General features: G+C 43.1%; 1 protein-coding gene and 1 pseudogene across 1 annotated transcript in view; one reads left to right on the top strand and one right to left on the bottom strand.

The window, feature by feature from the left end:
* Positions 1-25,618, top strand: part of Jazf1 (JAZF zinc finger 1) — a 303,501-nt gene that overhangs the window by 21,453 nt on the left and 256,430 nt on the right. The gene's annotated exons all lie outside the window — the stretch shown is intronic.
* On the bottom strand, positions 2,612-3,137 carry LOC110296438 (annotated as a pseudogene).

The raw sequence follows: 25,618 nt of genomic DNA, 5'->3' as shown, positions 1-25,618 counted from the left end.
GAGGAGCCTGATTCTCCCTCTCTCAGCAGACATTAACCCCTTGAGGCTCTAAAGAGGGGACCATAGGAATGTCTCCTGTCCACACTGGCATGCGAAATGGTACTGTTGTTATGCAGACCTTGTTCAGGCAACCACATGGCTGAGAGTTCATGGATGCAGCTTCCCTGTCATGTATAGAAGACATTGTTTCACATCAGGCTCCTGGCTCTTTGGCTCTTAAAATCTTTCTACCCTCTCTTCCATCTATTTCCCTGAGTCCTAGGTATAGGTGCAGCATTGGTAATGTATGCGTTTGGGTTGGTTACCTCATGCTCACTTATTCTCTGCATTTTGACTAGTTGTGGATCTCTGTTCTAGTGTCCACATATGTTGCTAAAAGAAACTTCTTTGATTAGGATTAGGAGCTACACTTATGTAGATATGCATAAGGTACACTTACAGATATAAGCTGCACTCATATCCATACTTACCTATGGATCTAAGGCTAAATATTCAGAGTGCATTTAGACATTACATTGGTCTTAGAAAATGGCAGCTTTAGGCTCTCTCCATTTTGTGACCTCCCCGGTCACAGGTAGTTGGCTATAGCCCTGCAGTGCCAGGCATAAATTCCCGTCTCTTGAATGGGCATTAGGTCTAGTTGGTCAGCTGTTGGTTACCCCCAAGCTAGATGTGCCCCTGTCACACCATTGCAGATATCCTGCTGGCCCAGTCTTTGTTGTGATTCACAGGAACCACTGGGTAGGACTACCAGTCACTCTTCTTGGCCCTTCTACACCACCTTCCAGCCCTTTGAGAGCCAGTTCTCAGGGAAGGTACTCAAGTCAGCTTCAATTCGATAACTTCTGATGCCTGTGTCTGAGCTGGGGGTTGTCTTACCTTCAAGCTCAGGGAGGCAACCAAGATTGAGGTCATAGCCTATATTGTTTGGGAAATTTGGATTCCTCTGCCAACAACTGGAAGGGAGATTTCCCGTGACTGGCATGGGAGGTTTTCTTAGATATTCTATGGCTCTCAGGGGAGTATTATCACCCCAAGCGGCACAATTTCATTTAAGTTATCTGTATATGTGTATGCATACATGTATTTTATACATGTATTTTAAGTAAACATAAGATGTTTGTGGCTTTTGGAGTCATTTTATTATTCTTTGTCTCTCTTCCCCCACCCATGTCCTTAGTGTCTCCCTCTCTCCCCCTTCCCCAGATAAAGTCCCTGCTTTTCCAATCCCCCAAACCCCCAGCTTCCCCTTATCCTGCGTCCTTTTTCCTTTTTAGTTCCTGCATTTACTCCAGGTAATACACATCTAAAGACTTGTGGCTAGGATCCACAAACAGGGAGAATACTCCGTGTGTGTCTTTCTGTTTCTGCTCACCTTACTCAGGATAATATCCTCTAGTTCCATCCACTGACCTGCAAATGGTTTCATTGTTCCATGGTTTCATTGTTCTTCTTAAATGTCCTCCAGCTGATGAATGGAAAATGAAAACACATACACACATGCACACACACACACACACACACACACACACACACACACTCACACACACACACAGAGATTCAGTTGTAAAATATGTTTCTTTTGTGTGTGTGTGTTTTAAGTCTTTTATTAGCTACTGTAGAACAACTAAGACTGCCTTAAAACAACAGATGCCACCTGATCCCCATCTTTTTCTTTTACTGACTTCGATTTTTGTTGTTTTGAAGCAGGGTCTCATGTAGCACACCAGGCAAATGTGAGCTCACTATGTAGCTCTTAGTCCTCCTGCCTCTACCTCCCAGGGACTAGGATGGGTACAAGTCACCACAGCCCTTCTCTTTTCCTCATGTTCTAAACACCGGTAGGAACCTGGGCTCTGACATCACACTTTCCCCAGGACACAAGAAAGTGTGGCTATTGGTTCCATCGTAGCAGCAGGAAAGCAGAGTGTCATCTGTTTGGATGGTGTGCCCTGGGGATAGCACAGGGTTGTGAGCAGTACTTGGGTCATGTGACCCCATGCTGAGAGGGTGCTGTTGCTCTGCAGGCCCAAGCCAGGCAGTTCCAGACATCTGCAGGACCACAGGGCTGGAGTGTCAGGAACAGACCTTTCTGTCCTCCTCAGACGATGGGATAGCGACTGTTGACAGATTAGGTGTAAGTGCAGTGTGTAAAGAAAACTCTTCCAGATGTTCTTATTAAAGTTTTTATTAAAATTCTTTTTTAAAAGTTTATTATTTTATGTGAAGGGATATTTTGGCTACATATATGTCTTTACCATGTATACGTCTGGTGACCATGGAAGCCAGAAATCCATCAGATCCTCTGGAACTGGAGTTATAGATGGTTGTAGGGCCATGTGAGTGCTGGGAACTAAACCTGGGTCGTCTGGAAGAGTGACCAGCATGCTTAACCACTGAGCCATCTCTCCAGCCTTATTAAATTCTTAAATGCTCAGAGCCATGGAAGATTGAAAAATTCTAAAGTTAAAAAAAAAACAACAAAACAAAACCAACAACGAGGAGAGTAGAAGTTGTCAAAAACAGGACAGCTCTTGTAGTCACTGGCTGCTCTCTTTATCTCCAGGTTCGTCTTAGAGTTCAAAAGAATTAAAGATGTGAAGCCAAGACATTAGACTTGTGTTAGGGGTAGGAGCTTCTGGTAGTAGCTTTTGGTGACGTCAATCCTCAGCTCCTGTGTGCACTCTGGGAGCTCCCCAGAGAAGAGTCCTGGGCAGCCGGAGAAGACAGTGAAGACTGTGTAGTTTCTGGGGGTAATACTGTATTGTCGAGAATTTTGCAGCAGTCTTTCAAGACACAATGGCACCCAGTCACACAGTTCCTCCCAACGTGAACATAAGAACCAATCTGGGCAGCGTTGACCACACAGTCTTCCTCGATAAAGACATGATCCCCCATATGCAGGGGAAAGAATGCAACACCTTTGCTGAATTTTTTTGAATGGTGGCCTTATGACACTACGGCTTTTCACAACACAGTGACATCCAACTCTTACATTTGCGAGTTCTCCTCGGATGATACAGTCGTTCGTTACAATGGTCTTGCCATTGAGAACGATGTTCTGGCTTCCCACAAAATAGACTAGCGACTAACTTTTTGTTCCCAGATGCCGTCTCGACTTGTACACTCAACTCCATGGCTGCCCCCTCTCTGAACCTCAGGATCCTGTCAGTCGGATAATCTGTTTCTAAGACTGGCTTTGGAACCAGACAACAGCAAGTGCTGTCAGGAAGATAGGCAAGTTCTCTGGGAGACTCAGAGAAAGGATGTGAATTCCTCTATCGGGATACCACTCAGGGACTTCCTGATTTGTACTGTGAGCTGATCCATTTAGGTACAATGCTGTCTCATAGTTTCTGGATGTCACTGTCACTTGTGACTTCTCATTCTAGTGACTGCAGGGTAGTCCATTAACAGACATAGTTTGTATTTCTAGATACGAGAAGGTGCTTGCCAGCAGTGCATGAGAGGGCCAGCAGGTTACTCTAGAGTTCTCCATCCTAGAGATAAAATATGTACTTAAGGTTTCTTACTGTTTTGGCTTTAAACAAAACAAAACAAAACAAAACAAAACAAAACAACAGAACTGTTCTCGAGGCTCTATAGAGTTTTAGCAATTTCATTCCTCATGGAGCTTTAGGATCAATTTTTCTTACATTAGAGAATTTTTCAAGTACAAAACAGTATGTAAAAACCAAATGGCTGATTGTAATAGTACTGATCATTTGTTAAATACCTATAGCACACACAGCATTGCTCTATGTTCTGATCCATTCCCGCATGGGGTACGTGGGCTGTTCCCCATATGCACCGAAGGAGCTGGAACAGCAGTGTGCTTTAATCACTTGTCCAATTTCAATCAGTAGACAGCTAGACCTCAGACCTAAACTTTGAGATCCAGGGCTTTCTGCTCTACTTTTCCCAGATCCACATGCTGCGGTCCTGTAGATCTATGTGAAGTGCTCCTGTAGAGCTACGTGCTGTGCTCCTATAGTTGCTGTACAGAGATGTTAAATGACCTTTTCACCAACCTAAAAGAATGACTCCCAAGTAACTCATAGCCTCCATCTTCAGAGCTGAAAGCAGAATGTGAATTGGTTCCTGTCTAGCCGGTGATGTTTAGAAAGCCTGCAATCTTGTCATTGTCACCTGATGCCAGTATGAGGCTTAGGCACATCAGCTTTGCTAAACACAGAGAAGTCTTCTTAAAACACAGCTGGCCCTCAGGATAGGGGCTGAAAGCAAGGAACCCCTCCTGATGAAATGCTTTTGGTATGCATGGAATGACCTCCTGGGATGGCTTTCAAATGGTGCTTTCTAACTAGTTGGTTCTATAGAGGAGTCTCAGAACTTTGCAGTGGAGGAGCCTTTGAGAACATCTAACCCAGCAGCCTCCTTTCATACCCAGTCTCACCTACCAAATCCCAGGCCTTCCAGGAAAGACTGCGGTTATGGCCACAAAGACCTCCTGGGGCCTGTGTGTTTAACAGTAGTAAAATTAAAAAAAAAAAAAAAGCAGAGACAGAAAGCCAGGGAACATAACATGTTAAGCAGTGATATGAAAGGGAATATGCCTGGATAGAAAGGGACCTGGGGCTTTGTGTTAGGTTGTACAAGGACTCTTCATGCACATCATGATTTCTCAACCATTTTTTTCCTATACACCACATACTTTAAAAAAAAAATAAAGTCCTTTTCCTATTCCTGTCTCTCCCCCAAGAAGTCTTAATACCATGGATGTGCTATAGATCTGGTTATGTACAGTATATGTATCAATACCATGGATGTGCTATAGATCTGGTTATGTACAGTATATGTATCTACAGAGTAGTCGCCATTGCTACCCTCCTCTCCTAAAAGGCACTTTTACTACATGGGGAGCACCAGCAACCATCATTATGTTTCCTTGTGCTTCTTGCTATTTTGAGCAAAATTGAACTCATAAAGTAGTTGTTTTTAAAGTAGCAAAATCTAACTTATCAGAGCCTTTAAATTCAATGTACTTTATTTCCCAATTTTGTTTATAAGGAATATCAAGGTTTTGAGGTTGTTTAGGCCTTAGGTGGTGCCTTAAAATTGCAGGGTTTTTTCCTTTCTTTTTTCTTTTTTTGCAACATGCTGGGCTTTATGGATGCTGAGGAGAATGAAATCTACTAGGTTCATCTAATCCTTTTTTATTCTGAAAAGAACATTCTCTCTGTCCTCTCTCTCTCTCCTGTGTGTGTATGTCTGTCTGTGTGTGTGTGTGTGTGTGTGTGTGTGTGTCTGTGTGTGTGTGTGTATCTGTACCATGGTGCACATCTCTAGGTATATTAGTCAGGGTATTCTAGAGTCACAGAACTTATAGGTAGTCTCTATAAAGTAAAGGCATTTGTTGATGACTTATGATCTGTAGTCCAACTCCCCAACAATGGTCAGTAGTAGCTGTAAATGGAAGTCCAAGGATCTAGCAGTTGCTCAGTCCCACAAGGCAATCAGGGGAAGAAGAGAGAATCTTTCTTCTTCCAGTCTCCTTATGTAGGTCTCCAGCAGAAGGTGTGGCCCAGATTAAAGGTGTGTGCCACTACGCCTGGCTTTGGGACTTGCTTACTAGGTCAGAGGTTAGTCTCAACTATTGGCCCTTGCCTTCCACCTTTATACAAGAGTCTCTTGTTTGCTTCTCATCACTGAGATGCTGGGATTACAGGTGCCCCCTACCATGTCTGAATTTTACATGGCTTCTGGGGATGCTAACTGAGGGATGCTACACTTGTACTTGCACAGCAAGCATTTGACTCACCGAGTCATTTCCCTAGCCCTTTACTCATTCTTCCTGCCATTTGTAAGATTACTGGTACTCTGAAACTACCATCATCCAGTGCTGCCTGGCCTCCTTGCCTCTCAATTTCTCCACTGCCCAAGCTTGTCCTCCATAGCAGCTGCAGGAATCTTTGGAAAGGTTGGTCAGGCCAAACACTTTCTTTCCTTAGCATTGTGTCCACTCCAAAGCGAGCTGGCCCAGATGCTGTCCTCCCACAGTGGGCAGCCCAGCACCTCACCTCACTGACCCTCCAGCTGCAGCCCCATTTATCTCCATCTCTGTACTGCCAACCAAGCCCGTGACTTTGTTCTTGTTTCTTCTGTGCAGATTTCTCTTCTTTGGATTTTTCAAAAGTAATTCTTCATTGTCAAAGCAGTTTTAGATTCAGAGAAGAGCTATGAAGATAATCCAGAGTTTTCCCAGCAACCTGCCAGTCTTCCCTGACAACTCCTGTGTATTTCCTAATGAATGGCACCCTTTCACCCTCTTATATGCAGAGATCCTTTCTCCCATGATCTCTGCTGAACCGGGAGACCTGCCCTCCTGCACAGCCTGCAACACATTGTGAGCTTAAGTCTCTTGGTAAGATTTGTTTCTACTGAGTATTTCTCCGTTCGGTATTTTTTCATTTACTTACTTCCTTCTCATATATTTCTTTGACTATAATGTGAGTTCCTTAATATTTGGCCTCACAGCCATGTGAACTGCCATTAGTTTCTCTGGACCTGGGACAGTGGGTAGAAGCAGAGTGTGGATGGAATTTAGGGGCACTCTGACATAGGGACAGTGTTGAAAGTTGTAGGTTGAAACGGGAAAGCAGTCGACTTCTCCAGTTCCCATTCTAGAAGTCAGTGTCCTCAAGCACAGTTTGTGTCCAGCATTTGACCTGACTGCAGTCAGAGCAGACTGCGTCTACAGAGGAAGATCTAGCCAAGGAGACCCTCAGGCTTAAGATTGGCTCTCACAGAGCATCCAGAAAGCCATCACGGAGATGTGAAGTATTGTTCCTTATGGTGGTTACACTTTTTCTCTGTTGGAAAGTGAGTGTTACCTTCACTCATGTGTCACATAGGATGCACTTGGGAGCCTGTGGGGATGTGGAATTGTACTGGCTACTTATGGTTCAGGTAAAGACTCTGGGTGCTCTTTCTTGGTGGCCAGGATATGTCTGTAGACTGAGATATCTGCTGTTCTCTCTCTTTGCTTTACAGTTCCCAGATCTCTAGTTAGCATTCTTGAGTCCCTATCTTCCACAGCAAGGACAAGAAGATGGAAAGAAGCTCAGGTCCTCCCATATCAAAGTATAGCTTTGTGTGTTTGGTACCTGGATGGGGTTACATGATATGCTTCATAGACGTGGACTCCAGAATACAGTCCCTTACAAAAGAGAGGAACGTCTCCCTGCTACCAATGGAAGCAAGTGGCTGTGCATGGAAGCTCTAAGGGCCAGTCCTTCTATTTGTTGCTTCATTGTTATCAAGAATACGGATTGGCAAATGTTGGACCCTGGGCTAAATTTGGCTTGTTTTCTGTTTTAGTGTGGTCTGCATGCTAAAAATGGTTATTGCATTATTTTTAAGTAGCTGTAAAAAGTCTTACAGCTCTGAAAGTTGAACTCTTGTTTCATGTTCCTAGGGAAGGTTCAGTTGCAGCACGGTCACGTGCTTGCTTCTCACTGTCTATGCTTGCTGTTGCACTGAGTGGGAGACTGAAGTCGTAGAGACAGGATAGCCTGCCAAGTCAAAACGTTTGCTGGGTAGGTAGCATTTTATAGAAGTTTGCCTACCTCTGCTGGGGAGAGATCATCTTCCCTCCTTGTGTGATCTTCATTAAACTTGGTTCTCTCCCTGTCTGTTCTTCAGTGTATGAAAAAGAGCATTTGTTGGTGAGCAGACATAGCTGCAGGTGATGAAGAGATATAGTTTTCAGATGGACAACAATTTGCCCAGGCCAGACTACAGGTTTTATTATGAAAAGGAAGACAGTGAGAATGAGGTTCATAGAGCAGCCCATTGTAGGAATGTGTGTGAGTGTACATGTGAATGTTCATATTGTAGTCTCTTTCCACTTTAAAATCCATTTAAGCTGGGCGTGGTGGCACACGCCTTTAATCCCAGCACTTGGGAGACAGAGGCAGGCAGATTTCTGAGTTCGAGGCCAGCCTGGACTACAGAGTGAGTTCCAGGACAGCCATGGCCATACAGAGAAGCCCTGTCTTGAAAAACAAAAACAAACAAAAAAAATCATTTAAGATACAATCAGTTTCCAATTAAAGGAAATTGGAAGCCACTTGGTTTCTATGTGTTGTAAAGATTATTATAAAAACAGAATATTTAGCATTGATGAAGGTGTCTTACTTGTCTGTTTATTGATTCATGAATTCATTCATTTAGCAAATGTTGAAGGTGAATGGTGTCCCCTCCTTGCTTGGTGGTGTGCTGGATTCTCTGATAGGAAATTAACATTCTTAGTAAGGTTGTACCACAAATAGAGCAGTGACACCCTGGCCACCACCAGCAGCAACAGCAGCTTCTGGAACTGGAGTTGAGGTGCTTAGCTCCATATCCTCTTGCCCCACGTTTCCAAACTGAGAAACTGGTAGGCTGAGACCCAGCAACTGATGGCAATCCTGGTACACACTTGGTAACCAGTGTTGTAGGTGTTGTATTGATTCATAACTGTGATGAGTGAGTGTCCCTTTCTCATCACTGAGAAAAAGCTTGTGCTTTCAGGGAAATCAACAAACATGTGCTCCACTCACCCTAGCCCCTCTCAATAGTCTCTTGTATTCAGAAAATGTACACAAGTCAAAATAGGCAAGCCATATTTTGGCTCCAGACTTATTTTAGTAGACAGTGCCAGAATCTGCCAAAGCCACGAAGGGACTATCCATGAAATTGGCCAGGCAGCCACCACCACCACACAGAGCATTCTCAGTCCTTGACTAATTCCTCTGTGAAAAGGGACCTCAGCAGCCATGACCCAGTGACTTAGGCTTCTGAGGAAAGCAGACAGTTGCTACTAGTCCAAAACAAGCAGAGACAGGAGAGCCTTTCACTGCTGAGTCGCTTGATTAAGTGCTGAGGGTTTAGCCAAGTCCTTAGATGAGTTAGTGTTCAAGTATATTGTTGCATGGCTCTTGGCAGGCATTAAACACCAGGTAGCCACAGTTTATGCTGTGTGCTGTACTTTGGCCATGATCTGTATTTGCCTACATCACCTCACAGCTACCATGTGAGGTTGGTAACCTTAATGCCAGTTTATAAGTCAGAAGCATTTGTGAGGTGGGTTTGTATAGATCTTCTACCCAGGAAAAGACAGTGTTCAAATTTAAGCCAGATTGTCATTTTGTATTTTCTACATTTGTACACATGTGTGTGAGCATAAACATGCACACACACATATCAGGCTGTTACAGCTTATGTCTGGTGGATGTTTTATAATGTGTAATTTGGAAATTAGATAGAGACTCTACCTGCCTCCATGCCTGCCTCTCTATGCACACTGTTTCTGATCTCTGCCAGCAAAAGAAAGCATGACTTCTTATGGGCCAAAGCACTGAGGGGTAGCCACATTACTTCCTTTCTGAATCTCCTAGCCTCAAACACTAAAATACACTTTTCAGGGAAAGATTGAGGACCTTGCAACCCTATGGCAGGCAGCATGAGTCAGTCACGAGCAAACTTGGACCTCCTTCAGAAGAGTAACTCCGCGGTTCCAGCAGCCTGAAGAATGAGCTGTGCCCGAGTGAGCCCTTGAGTCTGACTGATGTGCCCAGTAACTAAACATTTTATTATTGGGTCAGATTTTAATCTTCTCTCAAAATGAGTCCCCCTCGCATTCCACCCAAACTAAATGGAGTAAAGGAGAAGGCACTAAGATAGTTGGGACCAGAAGTGAAACCTCCTGTCTCATGGTGTATTCCAGAGCCTGGCAGGGATGCTCCTCCAGCCCTTTTGCTTCCTGGATGGTGGCGCAGAGCACTTGGTGGGAACGCACTTGCAGCCACATTTAGTCATCCACAGCCAATTTTATTTATAGTTGTGGTGAACAAGGGCAGATAGAAAAATATATACATATATAGTTATAGGTACATTTTAAATTATGTAAGTTTTACTAAGAAATTGTATATATCTATAGTCACTGATATTATAAAAATTGAAGCTGAGAAAGTATCTTCAACAAATAGCAGGTTGAAATGGAGAATCATAATTAATGGCTTAACAATTGGCAAAATAACTTAATTATTAAGCAGAATTTAATTTAATCAGATTTAAGCAGATTTTTAGAGGAGGCAGTTGGGTGGAAAATCTGGACTTAGTTTTCAGAGACATTCAAGAATAATGTCTGGATTGATTAACTGTCAAATGAATGTTTGAGACATGAATTCACTCTAGATTGTTTGTATACTGGGAATGAAGTTAAGTCTGCCAAGAGGATCTGAAGGGCTATAATGATGAGATCTTAAATACTAGAACATCAGCAGGGATCAGCTCACTCTCTAAACTAGATACTTCTGTAGGAACACTGAGAATGGCTCTCCGCCATGTTTGAATGTTGCACTGCCTGAGGAAACCATCTTGTCAGTTCTGGCCCATTCTGTTGTTGGAGGGCTCTGGTTGTGGAGCCCATTCGTAGAACTGTAGCAGAGCTTCTCTGTGCTTACAGATCACTCCTTATACAGCCAGCTATTTTCATAATGGGTGCATAACAGCCCTAAAATCCTTGGAGACCTATATTAGGGTCTTTCATTGATATACTAATTTTACACTGTTATAGCAGATCAGAGAACCAAGACTACTTAGTGTTTTCTAGGGTTCTTTATTCCATAGTGCCGTTTCAGTGGCAAGCTCTTCTGGAGTCTAACGGTAACTGTTCTGCAGGCAGGTTGAAGGGTGCGGTGCATGGTTTGAAAAAGAAATCTAGGTTTTTGGTTTTTCATAGACTCAATGTTAGACCTGAATTATTCTAGACTCTGTAAGAAGTGTTTTCATTTGTTTCTATGTTACTGTGATAAAAACCACTGCCCAAAAGCCAACTGGAGGACAAGTTTTGTTTGTTTTTGTTTTTGTACAATCTATCATCCAGTGAAGCTCAGGCAGAAACTCAGGTTAGAAACCTAGAACAGAAACTGAAGCAGAGGCCATGAGTGATGTGGCCCCGGCCTCCCTCCCCCACTGCTCAGGTCTCTCTTTCCTACAGTTCAGCTCACCTGCCCAGGGAGAGTCCTGCCACAGTGCTGGTTCCTCCTGCATCAACTGCCAATCCAGAAAATGCCCCACAGGAGCGGCTGCAGGCCAGTCTGATGGAGGACTCTTGTAATTGTCGTTCTCTCTCTCTGTGACATGTGTCATGTTGACATCCCAGATGACTCATCAAGAGAAGAGTAATGCCTAGCACAAAGTGGTGGAGAGACCTTTATGAGCCCACATGATTGCTAGCTGTTACAGATAGTGAGAACATCTTTATCAAGGCTATAGAAAATGAAGGCCCTGGAAGCCTAATGCACTGAGGGGTAGGGGAGGGGCAGTGCTTAGCTTGGTAAGAACATGGATGCAGGTAGAAATAGAGGGGAGATGTCTTTTGTGTTGGTGTGGCTACCAAGGGCAAAGACAGGGTCAGAATGGAGACTATAGAGGCCAGGCTTCTTTTACAGCTTACTGGGCTTGTTGTCATTACCCCCCTCCCACTTCCCAGCCCTTTTTGATTTTTTTTCATAATTGAGGGGGAAAGTTGCTAACAGTGGATATCTTACAAATAGAAAAGTTACAACTTCTAAAATTATGATAGTAATATTATTTTACAAAGAAACTCACATATATTTCATGTGTGTGAGTGCATGCATGTCTGTGTATGTGTGTCAGTGCATGTATATATGAGTGTGTATGCATATGTGTGCATGTATGTATATGTATGTGAATGTATGTGTGTGCATGTGTGTATGTAAGTGTGTTGTGTTAGAGGGTATATAAAATGTGTATGTGTATATGTATGTGTAAAATATCTGTGTGTAAAGTCTATTGTATATATTGTATATTGTATATATGTCTATATAAGTGTGTATGTAACATATGTATGCATGTGTAAAAGTAAAGAACCAATGCTTCTATTTAATTCCCCAGTTTACTAAGTGCCTGCTTGTGGATGGTGATGTCAGGAGCCACATGCTGGGTGTATTAAGGGGCCTTAGGAGGGTGCTGGTAGCTCCTCGATGCTCTAGGACTGAGTAGAGAGGTGCAGATGAGGTCAGAGAACATGGAAAGAGGTACAGGACCAAACCTCAGAGTCGCCTTGGAGCAGGGCCTAGAAGGAAGAATGAGTGATAGAACAGGGCCACACTACTCACTGGTGACTGTATGTGCAGAGATGGGTGGGCAAGGCAGTCTGTGCTTGGTCAGAGGGGAGATCGAGAGCCCTGCAGGTAGTGCAGAGTGGAAAGGAGCATTAGTGCTGTGTACAGGCTGGGGACCTCTGATTACATGAACTGTAGTGTCTGGCCTGGCCCCAAGGCAGATTGTTAGGTTGGAGGGAGACAGACTCTGCTCAAGCCTTTTCTCCATTTTTGCTTCTAATCAAAGGGGGAACTGTGATGAACTGGAAATTGACGTATAGGAGTTGTATATACTTAGGTAGCTCAACCTGCCTTTTATGTAATTTATACATTTTACAGACTCTTGTTAGAAACTAAGAAACTGATCCTTTCTGCCCATTGTGAAAGTACAACGCAGTCGATTTTAAACAGTTTGGGTACCACAGTTAGGAAAGCCCTGCTTATTCACAAATCTTTGAGTGTGTTGTGTTTCTGAGCATGCCAGTATTTGTGTTCTCCGACCTGTGTGTCCTCCTTGGCTTCCCCTTCGCTAACCTTCATTTTCATGCCCATAACCCCCCTCCAGTCACTCTGCCCACCCGCAGTACCCTGCTGTCTGTCTGTCCATCCATCCATCCATCCATCCATCCATCACTGACCTGCCGCAGCCACTTGTATCATTATGACATGTCCTGGATACATTCTTTTTAATCTTCTTAAGGGAGGAACTGTATCCAGCGAAGGCGCTGAATTGGAGAGGGAAAATGTCTGTACATGTCAGAAAGCGGCAAGGCTTGGGAGCAGAGGCCAAGTTATTTATCCTGGGAACTAGATTTTGTTTTGCTGAGTGGTGAATCAAATCATTTATTTTAATTCCTACTTCAAAAACTTTTTTGGTATTCAGAAGAAATCTCTGTGAAATTGTTGGAGAAATTAGATAGGGGAATCCTCTACATAGTGGTTTAGAAGCCCTTAAAACCATCACATCTAATAAACAACCCTGTTCCCCTCTGCTCAGATTCATGTCTATATTTTTGTGGTTGTTGTTGTTGTTTTTAAGAATATCTGACCCATCAATTTTTCTGGATGGGTTTTGTTTCTATGTTAGATCACGTTGAAATCTCTACTTTATCATGTTAGAATTCAAGAACAGAAAGGCACAGAGCTATTGATTTGCTTTGAGTAGTCTACAAATAAAATGATTAGATATGCCAAGGCAGAAAGACCAGCAAGTGCGCATCAATGTATATACAATCTCTAATTATGAGAAATATCATTATGAATTTTTATTGAATTGAGACTGTCACAATTTCAAAATGAAGGTTGGGGGATTGTTTGTTTTTAAGCACTCTTAGTTATGACCCTCACACTTTGAAAACCAAAAAGATTTCATGTTCTGGTTTTGAATACATTGTAGAAAATGAAGATACGTCATAAAAATATGAAAATATATTGTAGAAAATTAAGACACACAAAACATAAAGCACAGTTCTAGTCCAGAGAACTATCGCTGTGTGAGTCCACTGCCTTTCAGACTGTCTGTATAGTGTTCCTAAGGCTGCTGTATGAGGTCTGTCTTATCCTTTGTGTGTGCATGACTCTTACACAGCCTGTTGTCTTTTAGTATAGATTCTTCATTCGTGGAATTCCATGGCTACCTTTTATCTATCAAGTCCACAAACTATTTTGAATATTTTGAAATAATTTGCATGTATTTCATACACAGCCTGAAGACACATGTGACTGGTAGAATTTTGGATACCTGGATAAGAGCTTTGAATGTCAAGGCATCATGGGTGCCTGGTGACACATGGAACCAAAAGCATGTTGGCTCTGTATCCACGAACCCAGCACTTCCTGACTGTCCTCACCATGGAATGCAGTAAGCTGCTAGGCATCTTAGGAGAGGTGGAGAAGGCCCTCCTATGGCCTGGAGGAACTAGCCTGAAGCAATGCAGTGACAGCATTTCCCTGGCCTGCAGAGAAATGGGAATAAAGGTTAGACACATTGGAGTGTCAGTTTTTAAAGCGGTATGTGTCATCCTCCCCTTTTTCTGAGATGAGTGTGTGTATTAAGTTTCTCTTAGGACGGTGGTTATGAAGAATGAGATAGCAGGTGTTTGTTTCCAAACTCCTCCTTACAACATAACATTGTTTTTGTCAATCTGTGCCCTCCCACCCTGCCTTTATTTCCTGGGTTTTTTTGTTGTTGTTGTTTGGTTGGTTTTGTGTGTGTGTGTGTGTGTGTGTGTGTGTGTAGTCTAAAATTTTAAGAGGGCCCTTTGGATCAGCATCCATGCCAAAATACTGGCAGTTCCCACACGTCTACAGCTTGTTCGCCCTGTTCCATTCACGCCCTGTTCCATTCAGTCCTGCTGTTCCACCCTCTGATGCTCTGGCAGGACTTGAGTACCATTTCCTTGATTTTTCTGTACCTGTCTGTTATTAGCGCCAAGGTGGTTTCCCTTTCTGAGAGACACTTCTTTCTCTGTCAGCCTCTCTAAAATAACCTAGAAGGTTCCTGAAGAACCCAGGTGCTCCCAGCTGCAGCACTCAGAAAGGTGAAGCCTTCTAGTGCAAGCTATCTTTGCCCTCAGGCCACATGGTGCTGTTTGCTTTAGGTGGGATCATCTGCAGAGGTCACTTCAACAGTCAACACTGTTTCATGTTTACAATCAATGTGGGAAAGACAGCAGAGGAAGAAAATGGACAAGGAGAAGACAAGGAGTGGCCTGTTGAGAGCCAGTGAGCTGTCCTGTATTAGTACCTAGCACTTTGCTGCTGCATCCTGCATTTCAGCAGATCCATCTATTTGGCCAGCACTCAGGTTTAAAGTGACGTGGCCCAACCCCAATGGACGATTCCGATGGAGTTTGTGCTTTTGTGTGAGCTTGTTAGCCTCGTGACCTGAAGCCTCTATAGCTGCTGCTTTCTTGTTAGCTGACTGACCACGTGCTTCTCCCTGTTTGCCACACTAGGGGACATGTTGGGGGATTTGTCATGGCCCCTGAAGACAGGGGCCCATATCTAAGAAACCATGGGTGAATGGGTGAGAGACCTGGGTATTTGACACAAATCTTTCTGCTCATCTGTTTTGCTTGTATGTCTATGTTTTGGTCTTCAAAAAAGAAAAAGAAACATTGATGAACCATGAGCCCATTTGCCCTGTGGGCATATTCATTAACACTGGCATCATATTTTGTTGGTACATTTTCTAGCCTAAGAGGCCTTAAGAAGAATGAATCTTTAGTGGAGCAAGGAACAGGATATAGTTGTTCAGTTGGCAAGCTGTGAGAAGTTACTGATAAGCTGTGTAGTTCATCTTACATATGTCAGCTTCCTGGCATTCCAGAAAGGGTGCCTGACATCTGTGTTTCTTTACCCAAAAGGACAGAAGACATGCTTGATGCTGGGAAAGAGGTTACCATTTCTGTCCCATATACTATTGGACTCAGAGTAAAAAAAGCTTTGGGTGCCATCTCTTCACGCAAGTCAGAGCAATGTGGTTTAGTTGGCAGATGGTGTGAGGCCAACCTTGTCTATCAGTAGAGTCTTCCTGCCCATCCTTAATGCAAAACCCAAGAAAGATTCCTCTCGTAAGTGGGACTGCAGCTGTGCTCGGGGCTGTGAAGACCACCACGGCCACGGAAGCATGTCTGTTCCTCACTGCTGTCTGCTTGCTTCCTGAGCAGTAGGCCTCTCTCTCAGCTAGCTGGAAAGCCTCAGGGCAAACACCTTGCCTTAGTGTTTTTAACTTATGCTACCTTAAAATGAAGTTTCTAATCTTCAGTAGGAATTGAGTAAAGGTGTTTTGAGTGGATTGCTGAGTAAATGAATGAAAGCTTTTCTGGACCTCACTCAGATGTTGCCAGGAAGCCACTCTCCTAGGTAAGGAGATGGCACACCTGTATAAAACTCAAGTTTGTGTTCTGGATGCATTAACAATAAGAAGGTTAAACAATATGTGTAAAAATATTTTGAGGTTTATATGTTTAATAGCAAAGAATTAGAAATATCCTAAATAAATAATGAGATTGGTCAGAAAAGGATAACGCACTGTATTCTGAAGCCTCTACTGATAAGTTTTGTAGCAGCCAAAAGAAACACATGTACTAGACCATTATTATGAAAGAAATTCCAAATTATATGCATGCTCACAGCATGGTGGGAATCCCCCTTGAAAGAGGGAAGAAATAAAATTCATCAAAATGTGAACAGTGCTTGAGGTGAATTGTGAGTGATTTCTCCATAATACAAATGTCTTGGAGAAGGCTAAACTGCTTTCATAATGTGAAACCAGTGTCAGGAGAGAAAAAATTAATCCTAAGCAAGTGTGTCCACTGTGAACACTTGAAAAATGAAACTGGGTGGTGGGCACTTGGATTCTTCTTTTTTGGAGTTTTCTGTATGATGGAAATATTTTATAATTAAAACATTTCCAAAGAGGAACAGTTGTAGATTAGAGGAAAGGACATATCCACACTGTGAAAAGTCCAGCGCCCTCTTGTGGTCTCTGAGGGCATCAGACATGCTCACAATGTGCAGGCATACATGCAGGCCAAAAATACCCATACCCTTAAAAGAAAACCAATGACAATAGTTTAGGGCTACTTAAAATAGCAAACCACCAGGCTGCCAAAGTGATAACCCATGATGGCATCTGATGTAGTTCTTGGTCAGAATGCTGACAATGATTAGACACCAAGGAAAGTTCAGTTATGGTCAGTACATTGTGTTGCTCAAGACGCAGAGTTAACACCCTGTCCCTGTCGTACTTAATAATACTCTAGGCACTTCGTAAGATAGGTTTATTTAAAAGTAACTCATCTAAAACACCTGGAATCCCCAAATCTCCAGGTGCCACAGGTAGTTCCTGTACCACCTCACAGTGTGCAGGCTACACACCATGACCAACAAACTTGCCGACGAGTGGGGAAATGGTCTTTATGAGCTCAATGCATACTCAGTCTCCTGTGTCGACAGTGTTTCAGGAAGTTGCCCTTTTCTCTGCTGCCCCCTTCTCATTGCTTTATCTAAGCATTTCTAACTCTGTTTAAATTGTTGGCTTGCCAGGCAGAGGCTGTCTTTGTATCTTACCAGAACCATGACTGATGTTTTTACAGAGGATAAATCAAGGACAGTCAAGACATAGTGTTAGGGTGTGAGTATGGAGCTTATGTAGTTGTGTGCAGAAGGAAACCAGCTGAGCGGGAGAAGGAACAAGCCCCACCTGCACTGCCACACACACAGAACTCAGCCTGTGATACGGACCCTATCTAGACACGGAGGCTACCAGCATGTGGTGCCAGTGATAGGAAATTCCAGAAAAAAGCAAGATGCTACGGGCAGAAAGAAGCCAGTCAGTTATCCTTGTGCCGGCCTGGTAGAGGGAATTAGCTAGCAGAGGCACAGGGGGATTTTGGGAGTTAATACAAAGATTCTGGTATTTTGCTTGTTTTGCAATAGCCACCTGATCTTGTTTGCTAGGTTCTTCAAACTAAATTAAAAAGTGAATAATTTTATTTTACCTATGTTCTTTCTTAGTAAAAGAAAGGGACTATCAGGGCTGCTGCCAGCGGGTTCTCCTGCTCCTTGAACAACAGTTGCTGTCTTCCATTTCTGTCCTGTTATCTGTTGGATGTCTATTAAAGAGACACAGTGCTAAATGAAAAGGAGTCATGGAGCATTAGATAAAGGCTAAGCCTAGACAGTTTGTGATTAAGGTGGGGAAGGGGGCCCGAGGAGTGCTTCTTCTCAGTTCTGGGTTTTCTTTGTCTTCCTTTCTAGTGGGCTCAGGTGTGCTCCATCTCTGTGGGAGGCTTGACCTCCTAATACCATGGCTGCAGCCCTCAGGCCATTTCAGATTGGGGCCTCCCACTTGCCCTACTCTGTCCTCTTGCAGGAAATACAGAGCAGCCTAGGAGGGGGCAAAAGTAGTCACTTCAAAATCTCACCATGACCTCTGTCCCCTTAACAGTATTGAACATGTGTTTACATTTAAGTGGAAAATAATTTTCCAAACAGAAGACAGAAAGTGATCTCATTTCCCAAATGAAGTAAAATGTAAATTTGAAAAGGCCAACCGGAATGAATCCCTGCGTCTCCCCAGCATTGGCGTCCTCGTCTCTCTTCTTGGAACAGGGATAACAGTGCTGGGAAATCATCCACCATTTCCCAACAAATTCAATTTTGATTTACAAAGCTGAAGTAGAAAAATTAGAAATCTTTATTCATCTGTCCATGTGCTCTTTTTTAAAAGAATTAGTCTGATTTATAATACAAATGGACATATTTACTATAGATGATTATACAGTAATTAAACTGTGGTTATATGTATATTTGTTTTTATGCTAGCCTGTTGCTTATTTAATTTAATTTTTATTAAGTTGGTCTTTCTTGTCTCTCTTCTTTCTTCCCCAACTGTTCTATAAAGAGCCTGAAGGGACCCTGGCCATGAGGTGACCTGGCCTCTTGATGACAGAGTGTGTTACTGTTGATTGGCAGGCAGAGTCTGGATCTCTGGAATCAGGTTGCAGCCCCCATTGTTCTCTGAAAATGTCTGCTTCTTGGGCAGGGAAATTGACAACTGAATAATGGGAAGAGCACAATGAGAACTTAGCATTCTAGACCAAGCAGTTTGTTTCCTTGGATGCAGTATGCTGAGAATACTTGAAAAGTTTTCTTGGTTCCTTGCTAAGGGGTAAGCGATAAACTTGAAGCTGATTTACTGGGTCATCATCTTATCTTAGTTGAAGGACAGTACTGCCAGAATTCCAGGGGATGTGGTTTAGAAAGAAATCACTGATTAGTGGTTCTAAAGCAGTTTGTAAATATTCTCACTGCTGCAGAACCTATGAGTCCTTCACTACTGATTCTTCATTTCTCGGCATGTTGACTCGAAACACTGTGTGTGTGTGTGTGTGTGTGTGTGTGTGTGTGTGTGTGTGTGCGTGCTATGTGTGTGTTAGGAGTGGTGCTTCCAAACAGTCTTGGAGAATCAGGGGAGGCTTATCCAGAAACAAGCAGCCTTGACCTGAAACCTGAATGAGTCAGCAGGATGTCTAGGTGTCAGGAAGGGCTTTCTAAGTGGGAACTACATGACAAACAAGGACCAGAGGGATGTGGAGAAAGCCTGGGAACTTCTACAAGTGGACATGTTTTGGTCAGTTTAGGGTGGGAAATGAGGCTAGACCCAAGGAGTGAGACAAACTCTTTATTCCATTCCTTCAGTCTAGTAGTCCCAAGGTAGTTCAGCATCTAGGTGGAGGTAGGGTTGGGATTGCAAGCTCTCATGACTCTCTCCTTGTAAAGTGCTCTTTCTATTCTAATGCAGGTCCTGTAATTCTTATCTCTGGATCAGAGAGTAGGCCCTAGACTAGTGTTGACCAGCAGGAGGAATTACACTCAAGTTAATTGTACAAACCTTTGTTCATGTGAAATGCCTGTGGGGTAGCAGAAATCCAACCTGCTTTCTGCTGGCTATACTTCCTTTTGTAGAGGTTCCTTATCCACATGGGATAGCAGGGTTCTGTGTGCCTGATGAGACAGACCCTGGCTTTAAAGACAGCTTCAGCCTTCTTTCTTTGCTTGGCTTCTCTCTGGAGTGTTCTCTTTTCTAGGGACTAAAAGTGTAAGCACAGAGGGAAAAATCACCCATGTGAGAAGGTCTTGAGTGTTTTGGAAGCATTTGTGGGGTCTCCTGGTTGACTCCAGTGCTTACTAGGTCTTTAGAGGAGCCTCTCAATAAGTCTGATGTATAAATGCCTATTCACCTGGCTCTGCAGATGGTAGATCTCAGAGTGTGTAGATAGTACCATGATAACTATAGCTATGATCATTCATCAAAGTGTTAGAATTATATATGCATATACACAAGTGTAAAGAGGGTACATATGGAAAATAGTGTTTTCTGTACATCACTAATCTACCACATCAAAACTTTTGGGAATGAAGCCCAGGAATTTCAAAAAGATTCTACCAGTAATGTTTTAATAAATTGTTCAAAAATTTGTTGACAAAGAAAATGAAATTTGTTGAACATCATTAGAAATTAAACTTTTTGTTTCATTTTAGGTATGTGTGTGTGTGTGTGTTCTTCTTTCTCCCTCAAGGTGTCCAGATGCTGCACACCAGGATGGAAGGATGAATTGGAGCCCAGAACGGTGGGGTCTACAGGGTCCATGACCAGCTGGGAGTCGAGGGATTGGGAGGGGAGTTCTCTGAGGATTTTAGTGTTTCAGCTTTTTAAAACCACACTCTAGATAGTGAAATAGTGGAATAGTTCACCTTTAGTGAAACAACTTGTGAGCATACACTTTATTTGGAGTAGACTGGGCTGTATATGAACCTTGAAGAGTGCAAAGGAGTTTTCAGGGTGAATATAAGTCATTGACTAGATTTTAAAGTACTGAGAATGCCTCATTTGCATTCAGAGGCACTCCAGGAATCCCAGGTACTTGATGGGAAGAGGAAGTTGAACTTATAGGTTTGCCAAGGACTACTTGACCTTCCTCAGGTCGAGGCTGTGGGGATTGGGTGCCCTAGATAAGGTCAGAGAAGGGGAAGCTGGAAAAGGGAATGCTCCATCTTGCACTGAGCTCGGAGGAACTATCCTGACCTGGTAGACTGCAGCCTTGGCAAGTAGCAGGGTTTCTCAACGTGTGTGTGTGTGTGTGTGTGTGTGTGTGTGTGTGTGTGTGTGTGTACATGAGAGTACAGGTGCCCATGAGGTCCAGAAGAAAGTGGCCATCCCCTGGAGCTAGAGCCAGAGGCAGTTGTAAGCCTTTGCAGGTTCCGTGTGTACTTTTGACCCCAGAGCCATTGCTTCAGTCTAGTTGAATCTTTCTTAAGAATCTCTTTGTATTAGTACAAGACCTGCCTCATTCTTGCTATAGTTTCAACTTTGTATGTCTCTCCAAAGGTCTGCAATTTTAAGGCTTGTTTCCCAGCCCCGTGGTGCTATTAGAAGATGGTGGGACATTCAGGATATAGGCCTACTGGAGAGAATATTAAGACCTCAATTTCCTCTTGTCTCTGTTTCCTATTGCTCCGAAGTGAACAAGTATCTCTGGGCCTGTGCTCTACCATGACATTCTGTGTCACCATAGCCCAAAGCAACAGACCCATGGGCTGAAACTGATTCAGATAAACTTTTTTGCCCTTTAAACTAATTTCTCGGATACTTTATCACAGTGGTAAAAAAAAAATCCTCTTTGCATGAATTCTATAATTTAGCTGTTATTCTTTTAAATATAGTTTTTTCTTAACTGCATAAACTCAGTAATAGGTTATGAATCAGTTGTGATCATTATTAATTTGTAATATTTTTGGTGAAGTATGAACTCAGTGATAGGATACAAGAAGTCCTGAGTTAAATCGTTAGTGAGTGTGAAAGAGAGTCAGAGAGGATAAATAATTAAATATATTTATTTCTTTTTAAAATTTTAAATTGAACTTTATTTGAATGAGTTATTTTGCCTGCATGTATGATTGGGTGCCACATCTATACCCGATATCTGTGGAGGCCAGCAGGGGGCATCTGATCCCCTAGGACTGGAGTTACAGATGGCTGTGAGCTGCTGTGCAGGCGCTGGGAACTGAGCAGCCAGTGCTCTTAAACACCAAACCATCTCCCCAGCCACAGTTGAAAGTATTACTACAAGCTGTTGTTTAAAGAAAAAATCTGCAAGGCTTAGCTTAAAGTAATCCCATGTACTAACCCCCAGCTTCAGAAGCTCATGTGATGCTGAAGGTAAAGCCAGAGCGGCTGCTGAATGTGCTTGTATGGGAATCAAAGCAAGAACCACAACCCAAGGTCAGTGGTTTCGTTTGGTTTTTGTCTCTGTTGTTGCTTAGTTTCTGTTAATGGCAGAAACTTTGTTCTTAGGGCATGCTGTATTGAAAAATGTCTAGTTTAGTCTTGGAGAATATATAAGGTGATAGCATAAACGTTGAATTGAGTCTTTCTGGAAAGAATCTGGTATTGTTCTAAATGCAATGTTTTTGCTGGGGAGAACTGGCCTGTTTGACTCTTGCTGACTTCTTACCAACACCATACAGGAATTTTCCAGCATTCCTTCTCTGTGCACCCATACAACTGAGGGCAAGTTCTAAGAGTCCCTTCTATCACTCAGAAAGCCGAGCCTCTGAGAAAACCTTTCTGTAAACCCTCTCCTCTGGCCTCAGCCTTCTCATGTACTGGCTGCCTGTCCATGCTGTTTGTTAACATAAACTTTGTAGGGGTCACATGTCTGAGTCCGGTCAGAATCTACTATCCATTTAACATTTGGCTTGGGACTTCAGTGTAACAGGATCCAGCTTGTGGCTATATCTTTTAAGTCTCTGAGTTTTTGTTCTACCCCAAATGAAAAGTTGGAATAGCACACCATAGCATAAGCATGGGCTTCCTAACTGTGGGGTTGTGAATAAACACCACAAGGGCTACGAAGCATTCATGGTGGTCAGTTCATTCTGTGTTAAACTACTGGGCATTTCTTACAAACACAAAAAACTTGCAACAATTCAAAGTATATTTGAATACCAGTCCTATAGCTTCATTTGTAAACATCATTTCAGTGATTTCAAAATTACTCAATGCCTTCCATTGCAATTTTTGTATCATTGCAGTATGATACAAAGAACAGATATGGATATTTTCCACAGTTCCCACATAGACGTTGCTATATTGCTTCTACTTTAATTATGTTGTGTACTGCCATTTACTGTCAAACATGTGTGCCATGCTTGAGAAGTTCTATGAAGCTGAGACAAAATCTATGGGTGCTTAATATTAGCCCCACCCCTAGGACATTTAGGGGCACCTGTTTGTCCCCACGCCAGGTCTCTCAGTCAGAATCACTGAGAAGTGGCGAAGGCTGGAGAGTCCGTCTTCTGGCTGGCAGTGAAGATGCTAGGATGAGTACCTTTGTACCCAGGCACTCTTACTGTATTGTGAGCCTTACTTTTTTCTCTGTTCTGGGCTGTCGGCCCTCACAGACACTGAAGCTGCTCAAGGGCTCACCTTAGGCAGTCTTTCTGCGACCCTTCCAGAAAGAATCATACCACCTCCCCTTCCGCCCACCCTTTACCCCAGGACCACCTTACTGCCATCCCACGGAGGGCATTGGCCTTCTTTGACCCCAGTGTTATCATCTTTACCCTTCAGTCTGGACTTGGCCCTTAGTGGATCCTAGCAAACAGGGTGAAATGAGGAAATTATCCTGTGCAGGTCAATTGTGAAGCAGGAGCTAAGGGTGAAGTTCCCCAGAACTGTCGTTAAAAAAATTCATAAATGAATTGGCTTCAATGTCAGACATTTGTTCTCTGATAGTTTTAGAGGCTAAACAGAAACATCAAGGTACAGAGAGGCCATGCTGCCCTGAAGGAGACAGAAAAATGTGTTGTTGCAGGTTTTCTCCCAGCCATTGAAGCTCTTGGTCTTAGGCAACACAACTTAATCCTCACATGGTTCTCTCCTGAAGCCGTGGTTGTGTCCAGATATTTCCCTTTCATAAGGACATCAGGCATATTTGACTATTGGTCCATGGTGGCCCTGTAGTCAAGTAAAATACACTTGGAGATATCCAGGCTCAGGAGACCACCATACAGATCTTGTGAGCCCTGCCATGACCAGCCAAGACTGTTTGGTGCTAAGGAAGAGGTACAGGCTCTGCCAAGAGTTTCCTGGGTCTTTTTCTTGACAATTTTGGCCATGTTGTGGGCATAGACTCAGAAGCTGACCAAGAGCATAGGAAATCAGTGTTCAGTGGCAACTGAACTTAACTAGCATCAGGCACAACTGTAGACAATGGGGATCTTGTCTCAAGTACCAAACTAAGAAAATTAGGGCCAGAATCCTGAGAGATAGTCAGAGCTGGAAGCTGGGTAGTAACAGAGTCCTTTTACTTCCATTCCACCCTAACCTAACTAGATAACCGGTTTATGTTCTTTGATAATACTGTTTCCTGTTACTGCACAAAGTCACACAGCTCACAGTGTAAGCTATCCTGAGCCCAGGGCCCCTGGAACTCTTCAGCCAGCATCCCACTCTTGCTGGCCAGAGTTTCTTCTGTGCTCCTTGCAAGTGTAGATACAACATAGGGACCCTTGGAAGGAGTCAGGAGGCAGATATTCTTTGAAGACCAGACTTAGATCAGAAGCCTGCCAGCATGTACAAATCAGATCCCCTTTGTTCTCGTTGAGGGTGTCCTAGTCTCTGAAAAGCTTGTCAGGCCTGTCAAAAGATGCTGTGGCAGGTGAGCAGCAAAGCATTCTGTGAATGTGAATAAGCAAGGCACCGCGACTCAGTAATTACTGTTCTAACAGTCACAGCAATCCTGATGCTTCTCCACATTTGATCGAACTTAATACTGACTGCCTTCTCCCTAGTGGCAATACATAAATTAATTAATAGTAGGTTAGATCTAAAACGATGTCTTTGTCTGGGCCATTATTAACTTGTTCTCTGTGCCTTTTTTACTTGGTTGGTAAATTTCAGTTCAGTTTTAGGAATGAGGTTCCTCTTGCCTCTGTGCAGTTTATGAGTATTGATGTTCTGAGTCTGTACCTCTTTCTTTACATTGTGTTTCTTTACTCTAAGAAGTACTTAGGCTCACAAAGATGCTACACCTTCGTGCTCTGGGGCAGCTAGTACATAAGGTTTTGGAATAAGGGTTGTCCCATTTTTTTCTCCTGAGAGTTAGTTAGAAAGAGAAGGTAGTAATTAAGAATTGGCTCTGTTAAGACTGTAGAACTGAATCCTGCCTTCCTGGATGCCCTTCATGTACCCTTGGGCATGGTGTATACCCTGCCTATGCCTTGGTCTTCTTGTTGGACTCCTAGTGTTGTGTGATGGTTCTGTTGATCATCACATTGTCGTTAACATCTGAGACAACAAGTAGGACAAGTTTATTTTGTCTTGTAGTGTAAGGTGTTTCAGCTCACTGTAGATATGTTCAGTTTTGGATCCAGGACCATACAGCCCATTTGGTGAGAGAGTTAATAGAGAATGGCTGATGACCTAATGGCAGCTGGGAAACAAGAGAAAAGGGGGCTGGAGCTCCAACCATACTCTTTGTGACACCTCAGTTCACTTCCTTCTACCAGGCCCACCTACTGAAAGTCCCAGTACTCTCATTACACCTTGGGCTAGATACCAACCCTTTACAATATGGGCTCATGAAGAGCATTCAAGATCCAGCTTCAACAATAAATGAGTTAACATTCAGCATGTTCTTAGAAACTAAAAGGTGCATTTAAATACCAGGTCGAGTACGATTAGCAGGGCGATCATATCCTTTGTCCTGGCATAGTACTCTCACTTGTCACCCAGTCCCTCCCACACCATTCCGAGTTCCTAGCTGTACAGCATACACCACTCATGGGGTAACTACTGAAAAGCAGCATAGATGGAAAGTGGGGTGCACTAATGGGAGAGCAGCCACCTGAGTCCTGAACATATATTTATCAAGCCTCACCATCTATGGGGAAAAGGAACTATCAAGAAAGTG

Source organism: Mus caroli, chromosome 6 (assembly GCF_900094665.2).
Source record: "Mus caroli chromosome 6, CAROLI_EIJ_v1.1, whole genome shotgun sequence".
NCBI classification, from domain to species: Eukaryota; Metazoa; Chordata; class Mammalia; order Rodentia; family Muridae; genus Mus; species Mus caroli.
The sequence above is the reverse complement of the archived record's forward strand: the minus strand, read 5'-3'. Positions and strand labels throughout refer to the sequence as shown.